This window comes from Tamandua tetradactyla, chromosome 8, assembly GCF_023851605.1.
Source record: "Tamandua tetradactyla isolate mTamTet1 chromosome 8, mTamTet1.pri, whole genome shotgun sequence".
In the NCBI taxonomy this organism is placed as follows: domain Eukaryota; kingdom Metazoa; phylum Chordata; class Mammalia; order Pilosa; family Myrmecophagidae; genus Tamandua; species Tamandua tetradactyla.
Window position 1 is genome coordinate 112,313,702 of NC_135334.1, and position 9,244 is coordinate 112,322,945.

Genomic DNA, 9,244 nt, shown 5'->3' on the forward strand with positions numbered 1-9,244 from the left:
TTATCATCTCTTTGACTTGCCAAACAAATCTAGTCCAAAAAATAGAACTGATTAAATGCCTAAGGGAAGGAAGTGAAGAGCTTACAATCGGTAGCATCTGTTTCCACATGTTCAGGCTAATTTAACTTTCTCACATGACAAATTAAAATGGGAAAGAAAAATTTGCATAGAAGGACAATTAATAAATTCGAGGTGTCATTTGTCTCAAATGAGGACAAGATTCCATAATTTATTTTTACATGGAGGGTGCACATCTCTGGCAGTGGGAACTAATGAGTGGTTTTTGTTCTCCAGTGTCACCCAGCGAATGCGGGCTTCAGCACTCACATCAGCCAGTGAGCCACGCCGGGTGCCTTCTCTTCAGCAAGCCAGACTAACCACAATGTCAGTGGCTCCAGTTAAATGATCTGTAGCTTGTATGAAATGCTTCGGGCTTGCGGAAGTGCAATCAAGCTTGGTTTACAAACTATCAGGAGGCTCCTTGGCAACATGGCGGCTCTCAGGCTGCCTTCAGTCCACCAGCCCTGGTCATTTCCACTGAGTTCCTCCTTCCTCATAGCTCCAAGAATGTTCAAAAGACCTACTCTCCAAGTAAAATGATGGATGTAACTCCATACACAATAGCCACTTGTTATTTCAACAGCCTCTCCTCTTTGGCAAGGAAAAGATGCATACCAGTAGAGATTCCCAGTCAATGACAGCCTTGAATGTACTGGGATTTGCCTCTTAAAATGAGTTCTACAGGAGATGAAAGGCCAATTAACCCTAAACAAGAGCTGGCAAACTCCCTACCCCCCCCCGGTGGATCAGTAGAAGAGACATGACATAGAAAGGTCTAAAGTTATTGGGCATTTGGTTGTGGGATCATCTATAATTTATTCAACAATAGAAACGGACTCTGGTTAAGTTAATTTTTAAAAAAAATGGGGCGATATATTGAAAGGATATATGACAACACAGAAAATCCTAGGAAAAGCTTAACCTAAAAACTTCATCAAGGGTAGGGAACCCTGACAGCTCTGGCAACCTGGGTAGCAGCACCTCATCACGGGCTGTTACATCAAAGAACTGCCTTCTAGGAAAATCTGTTCAAGCTATTTTCCCACCAGAAAACATCTTATTAGCTCAACCTTGGCTAAAGAAGGGGATACAGGATATAGACACACAAACTGCATATGTTGGGGCGGCAGTGATTCCCCCAAAAGACTAATTGCTATTATAAAAAGAAGGTATAAAGAGATGTGGGCAAGCAAGGGCAACAGATGTCCACTACAATGTATTTCCTGCCTGAAACCCAAAGAAGGGGGTTCCCTTCCCACTTGAAGTGGGGCCCTTCCAGAAGTTTCAGACCCACTGCATAAAGCACCTGGTACTCTGTTTCCACGGCCTACAGATTGTCCTCCAGGCACAAATTCTCTCCATCCCTACTGCACACACTCAAGCATGCACTCACCCAAAGCTTCAGCGGAGACAAGGGGAAGGCTGTGGACAGGTGAACAGCCAATCACAAAGCAATGCAGTAAGAGCCACGGTAGGGGAGTACACGGCACTGTGCGAGATCACAGCAGAGGGGGCCTCACCCCGCCTTGACTCGGGGAGAGACTCACTGAGATTGGGACTTGCGTGCAATGGAGCATTTCTGGGGCAAGAGCTAACAGGTGCAGAGGCAAACAGTGAAGAAGCTACAGAAGGGAGTAGATAGATTAGTAGAGGCATAATCATACAAGACCTTGTAAGCCTGTTAAGTCGAAGTTTGCCCTAAGGGCAGTGGACTTATTGAAATATTTCAAGTAGGGAAGTGACAAAATCACATTTGCTTTTCATAAAATTCAATCTGAGTTATCTGTAAACGGGGGCTGGGATGAGGTAAGAGTGGGGAAGACAGATTCTTTAAGTTTCCAACCTTACTTTGTTATTGTTGCTTTGCTTACAAACATGTTTAATGACATGAGATCATCCTTTCATCATTTAACAGAAGAGGAATTGGCATAGTATATTTATGAACTCAAGTATATGCATAGGAAAAATATGGAACATATATGCTTAGAAAAAATTATGATAGAAGATTTACAGTGATTTTTTATTTTCTCTGGATGGGATTATGGTGTATCATTATTTTCCCTCTTTATAATTGTTTGATTTTCTATAATGGATATGTTATTTTTTTAATCTTTCCTTTTTATTTTTTTCGACAAGACAAAACAACATACAGGACAGGCCACGGTGGTTCAGCAGGCAGAGTTCTCACCTGCCAGAGACCTGGATTCGATTCCTGGTGCCTGCCATGCAAAAACAACAACAACATACAAACATGAACATTTTTAACATATGAACATTCCATACTTGGCGTGCAATCAGTGGCTCACAATATCATCACATAGTTGTATATTCATCACCATGATCATTTCTTAGAACATTTGCATCATTCCAGAAAAATAAATGAAAAGAAAAAAGAAAAAACTCATACACACCATACCCCTTACCCCTTCCTCTCAGGGACCACTAGTATTTCCATGTACCCATTTTATTTTAACATTTGACATATGTTCTTTTCATCATTAAAATTAATGCCTACAGGAATGACATCATCAACATGGTGATGCAAGACAACTCCTGAAAAAAACTCCCCAAAGATTCAGGAATATAAAGACAAATTCCACTTACTTAGAACTCTGGAGAATGATAGAGACTGGAGAAGGACGCCACAAACTATGAATTGAAGAAAGAGGCAAATGTCAGTTAGGAAACTTCCCTTCAGGTCCAGCCATCCTCTCCCTGCCCCCTCATTCAGACCCACACAGCTTGGAGTTCTCCAGAGGCAGCAGCCCAGGTCCCTCCTACAGGGGACACAGATTATAGAGTAATTCACAGCAGCAAGTTAGAACCCCATGCATATCCAGGCACAAAGATCCAAGGCCACAGAGACCCAGGTGGACCCCTAGCCTCTGAAGAGAGCTGCATACAAAAGATTCCCTCTGGGTGGGAGGTGGGCGGTGAGGTGGTTAAGGAGAGGAAAAACCAAGGCAGAACTGCTGCCAAGTGCTGCACTCCCTCAGCCAGTTACTGTCAGTGGGACTCCCTAAATACAAAAGGGACTTTTCTGGAGTGAAAGATCCACCTGGCTCCTGAGGGCAGGATTCCCTCATGGGGAAGAAACTGGAGGCAGAAAATCCTCACAGAAAAGATAAAGGGAGGGTGTGGAGTGTGTGGAGGTTAAACTGAACTTCAGTGAAACTGGAGGACCCAGAACTGAAAAGTGTAAGGAAAATGAGGCACTGAGTGAGGGAGAGAATTTAAACAAATCATGGGAGCTGGGAGACAATGTCTGCACCAAAACAAACAGAACAGATCAAGATTCCTGGAGACGGAACGGAAGAAAGGATGTTTCTTCCTGGAGGTGAAACAATTGCACAAAAAGTACAATCTTAAAAATTGTACCACATATACAGGGCAAGAATCAAATGAAGAGCTGAGAGAATCTGATCACTTAAACTCGGGTTATTCTAAAGGTCCAGAGTACGTTGGACCAAACATCAAAGAACCTTAATACAAAGTCAATCAAAAATAAAACCCTAGACAAGAGGGAGAAGCTGACCTTCAGCGTTAACTCATCAAGATAATCCAGTGTGGAGATATCAGCAAAACATTACAAGCCATATGAGAAATAGGAACATCTGGCTCAGTCAAGGAATCCGATCGAAAATTAAGAGGAGACACAGAATTTGAAACAACTAAGTAAAGATGTTCAAACAAATCTTGTAAATCAATTCAAGGAAAATATGCATAAAGAGATAATGGATATTAAGAAGACAATGTGTGAGCATAAAAAAGAATTGACAAGATAAGAGGAAACATAGCAGAAATTATGGGGATGAAAGTCACAATAGTAGAGATTAAAAATACACTAGAGGCATACAACTACATATTTGAATAGGCAGAAGAATCAGTGAACTAGAAGACAGGACAATCAAAACCATACAGCCAGAAGAGCAGATGTAGAAAAAAATGAGCAATGCCTCAGGGATTTGAGTGAGAGTATAAAGGGCACAAATACATGTGTAATGGGTGTTCTAGAAGAAGAAGAGAAGGGAAATGAGGGGAAAGAATATTTGAGGAAATAATGCTAGAAGATTTCTCAACTCCTTTGAAAGAAGCTGAACACACTCCAAACAGAATAAATCCTGAACGACCTACTCCAAAACATATTAATCAGAATGTCAAATGCCAAAGATAAAGAGAGAATTGTGGAAGCAGTAAGAGAAAAGTGATTCATCACATACAAGGGATCCTCAGTAAGACTAAATGCCTATTTCTTATCAGAAACCATGGTAAGTCATATGACATATTGATGGCACTGAAAGATAAAAACTGCCAGCCAAAAATTCTTTATTTGGAAAAACTGTCCTTCAAAAACGAGGGAGAGGCTTGGGACAGAGGAGGATGGGGATGCCATTAAGCTCTCAGCATCTGCTGTGAAGCTGTTTCAGTTCTTTGAAGTTGCCAGGTCCACCCCCACCCACCCCCTACCCCTCGTCTCCATGGATAAGAAAAGAAGAACTTGAAAAAGTTGGATGAAAAAGATTACATGTATTCATTCATTCCCCAAACCAGGAGATCAATAAAATAGAAAATGCACATTTTTGAGGATCATTTAGCATGTATCGTTTGTTAAAATATTTTTGAAGATTCTTGGGTACTACCATGCTCCCACACACTTTATAGAGATTGTTTGGAAAACATTCTTCAGGCCTCTGGTAACTATGATCTATGGAGACCTTTATTAATTCCACTGAATGCCCAAATTGCAGCGGTATTATCGAAATTGCTACAAATAGAATCAAATCTTTACCTGTTAGTTTTGTATTGAGGGCTATTATTGAAAAGTATCAGCAAGAAGACCATTCAGATGTTGTCACCTGCCCTGAAAATGACAGGCAACCATTAAATTGTCTTCTAGATTAAAAAATTAGTTTGTGGCCAATGCCTTACCTTAGGTCAATATAATGGTCATCCTTTAGATGACCTTGAAAGTGCCTATCTGACAGAAAAGAGCCTGCCTCAACAATGGCCTGAACAGCTAACTAACACACACTAGTCATCTTACTGGAACACTGGAAGAACAAAAATCTCAGACTGAGAAAATGGTCCAAGGTGATAAGGAAGTTGTTCTCCATTATTTTAAGGAGATTTGAACAGAAGAAAAACATTTTCTTAACTGACCTCTGTAATGTCGGAAAACTGATTAAACAAGAATATGCTCCACAAATTGAAAGAATGAAAGAAAGAAGAGAGTAGCAGTTTAAATTAGTGACACCGAGCTAGTGACACTGAGCACATCTTTGCAAAAACAGCCTCTGCTTAAATTTCTTGAAAAAGCTGATGATGCCCATCAATGTCTGCCAATCTTGAGGTCCAACCCATTAACACTGAACCTCCTGTAAGCTAAATATTTAGAGGATGGTGCAGAGCAGAAATTGGACAAATTAAGAAATTTCTTACTCCTGAAACTGAAAATTTTCTCAAAAAGAATGCCATGTTCCTGGCCTGGTAAAGATGAAAAAGAAGTTAAATTTTTAAAAATTGTAAACACTTTTATAATTACACTAATGTCAGTGATATTGGTAATCTTTTTTAACGAACACATAACCTTTCTAAATGAAATCAATATGTTTTTCTGAAGTATGTCTATCTGTTTACCAAAGTTTATCTAACACTTTGCATAATTTAAAGGTATGCTATGTCACTCTATATTTGTTGAAATAACTCATGTGGAAAATAGTTTCTCATTGAAAGTTGGCATCTCAGTGGCTTAAATAGGTCAGTAGAGACTGACCTTCAGCAAATGAAGACTAGGGGTAACATGGATAAATAAAACAAATAGCAAATTAAACTTCACTAGCTGCCAGAAATATATAGCCATATTTCTTATACCTTTCATGCTTCTGTCGGATAAAAATGATGTGTCAAAGTTAGAAATGAGACATAGAATGTCTGAAACATGATTCAAATCAAGTCATTGTCAAGAAAAAATAGAATAAAATCTAGTAATTCCATGATTTGAATATTTATTAAAAATATGTTATCCCATTTCAATTGACTTGATAGAAGTTGACTTACCATACTGAGACATTTAAACATTCCTTTACCAATATTGTTATTTACCAAAATTATACACTGCGGTGCTTGGCTTTGCAATATATATATATATATAACTTCTAAATTAAAAGAGGGCAGAATTCAGAAAGTGCATATGCCCTTATTTTGACAGGGCTTGAATCTTCTGAATGGGTGAATAATGGTGGTACAAAAAGGTTTCACAAAGTATAACTGATAAGGGATTGCTTACATTAAGAATCTATTTGATCATACAGTCCTGATGCAAACATTTAATGGGTTTTACCTTTAAGAGCACTAAAATTGTTTATTCCAGATAACTGTTCATTACCTGTGTGACTTGGAATCATTCATTCCAAATAAAGCTATTGCTTTTGGATAATCTAAGTATTAGGGACCAGTGGTATTTTCTATGATTTGGTCATCTTTTATGATTTATGTAAGTTTATTTTGAGATTGTTTATTTGATTTTGTGTAGCGTTTTATTCAGTCTTTGTCAGTAGTTAAATCAGTTCTTAGATAATTTGGAAACACATTATTTGGAAAGAATCATATTGGTGACATGTTCCATTCTCACCAGGTTTTGATGACATCACAGACTATATTTGTTTGAAAGACAGCCTACCTCGCTGTTAAGTCAAATTCCTTTGGTTTAGTCCCCTTAACAGTGGCTGGATTATGATTCTTGTGGTAGGATTTTGGATTATTTATTGTCCATGCATCTGGTAAGTGCAAGCTCAGTTGCTTTTGGAAATCACAGATGGGCTGTTACTCTGGGATCATATTTCTAAATTTTAAAAAAGATTTTCCATATCAAATTAGTGGTTCTGGCCCTACAGATTACATACAAATAAGTTATCATAAATATGGCTGTATTCAGGGGATTATTTCTAAAAACACCACTATGGCTTATCTGCTGAGAATAAATCTTTCAGAAGTTTGGATTCAGAAGGTTGTATTAACTCCATTTGGGACCCAAATCAAACTACATCCAGCACAATTTATTATGGGGTCAAATAGCCTTTGAAGTATATAATGAGTATGTGGAGAAATGTGTTCAAATATTAAGATATATAAAGATAAGAAAAATGCATATAACCCTGAAAAAAATGAAGTAGAGTTTAAAATATTCACAGGTAAAGATAAACTGAGAGAGTTGTTAGCAGGCCTGCCCTGTAAGAATTACTAAAGGGAGTTCTGCAGGTTGAAAGAAAAAGGCAAGATATAGTGACAGAGTAAAGTGAAGAAATGCAGATTCAGAGAATAAGTAGGCTATTGAAACGAAGTTACTTCTAAAATCAATAGGTTATAAAAATAGGTTGTGCAGTATAAACCCCAGGGTAGCCACAAAGAAACTGTTTTTAAAATATACAGAAACAGAAATACAAAAGGGACCAGTCAGGTACATTGCAAAAAAAAAAAATCCATCATACAGAAAAGGAGTTTGCAATAAAAAAAAAGACAGACAAAGAGATATGACACATAAAAACAAAAGGACAAAATGACTGAAGTAACACAGCATTTACAGTAATAATATTGAATGTTAATGAATTAAACTCCCCAATCAAAAGACACAGATTGGCAGAACTGATTTTAAAAAAAGTATGTTCCGACTCTATGTTGTTTATAAGAGTCTCACTTTAGACACAAAGACATAAATAGGTCACAAGTGAAAGGCTGGAAAAAGATATGCCATGCAAATAGTAACAAAAGAGAGCTGTAGTAGATATATTAATATTCAACAAAATAGACTTAGCATCAAAAGCTGCTATAAAAGGCAAAGAAGGGCACTATATATTAATAAAAGGGCTATCCATCAAGAAGAAATAAGAATCATAAATATTTATGCAACTAACCACAGTCCCCCAAAATACACAAGCCAAACACTGGCAAAACCAAAGAGAGAAAAAGATACCTCTATGATAGTAGTTGTAGACTTCAATACACCAGTGTTATCCATAGATACAACACCTAGACAAAAGATCAATAAGAAAACAGAGAACTTGAATACTAGGATAAATAAACTTATACTTAACAGACATATGCAGAACATTGTACCCCAAAACAGCAGGATATACATTCTTCTAAAATTCACATGAATCATTCTCCAGGACAGCCCACATGTTGGGTCACAAAACAAATCTCAATAAATTAAAAAAGATTTGAAATCATACAATGCATCTTTTCTGACCATAGTGAAATGAAGCTGGAAATCAACAACAGATGGAGAACTGGAAAATCCACAAATACATGAAAGTTAAATAACACACTCTCAATCAGTGGGTCAAAGAAGAAATTATGAGGGAAATCAGTAAATATCTTGACATGAATGAAAGCAAGTGTACAACATATCAAACCTTATGAGATGCAATGAAGGAAGTCCTGAGGGAAATGTTATAGCCCTAAATGCTTATAAAGAAGAACAGAGTGAAAAACAAAACTCTCGTTCTGGAAGAACTAGAAAAAACATCAAACTAATACCAAAGCAAGCAGAAGGAAAGAAAATTAACAAGGATTAGAGCAGAAGTACATGGAATTGAGAATAAAATACAATAGAGAGAATTAACAAAACCAAAAGTTTGCCCTTTACAAAGATTAAACAAATTTGCAAACCCTTAGCTAGAATGAGAAGAAAGAAAAAAAAAAGAGAGAGAAGATGCAAATAAATAAAATCAGAAATAAGGCAGAGGGCATTACTACAGACACTACAGAAATAAAAAGGATCATAACAGGATATTATGAACAACTGCATGCTAATAAATTAGACAGCCTAGGTGAAATGCACAAATTCCTAGAAAACATGAATAACCTATGCTGACTCCAGAAGAAATAAAAGACCTCAACAGACTAATCACAAGTAAAGAGATTGAATCAGTCTTCAAAAACATACCCCAAAAGAAACTTCCAGGACCAGATGGGCTTCACAAGTGAAATCTTCCAATCATTCCAGGAAGAGTTAATACCAGACCCAAATAAATGGAATGTTATTCCATGTTCATGAATTGGAAGACTAAATATCATTAAGATGTTAATTCTATCGAAAATGACTTGCAGTTTCACTTTACATTCTTACCAGTGATGCCCACTTGTTCCACAATTTCACCCACACTTTTAAAAAAATTCAGTCATT

General features: G+C 37.4%; 1 pseudogene; it reads left to right on the forward strand.

Moving 5' to 3' along the window:
- Positions 1-4,630: 4,630 nt before the first annotated feature.
- LOC143643742 (tripartite motif-containing protein 59-like) lies at positions 4,631-5,790 on the forward strand (annotated as a pseudogene).
- Positions 5,791-9,244: the final 3,454 nt, after the last annotated feature.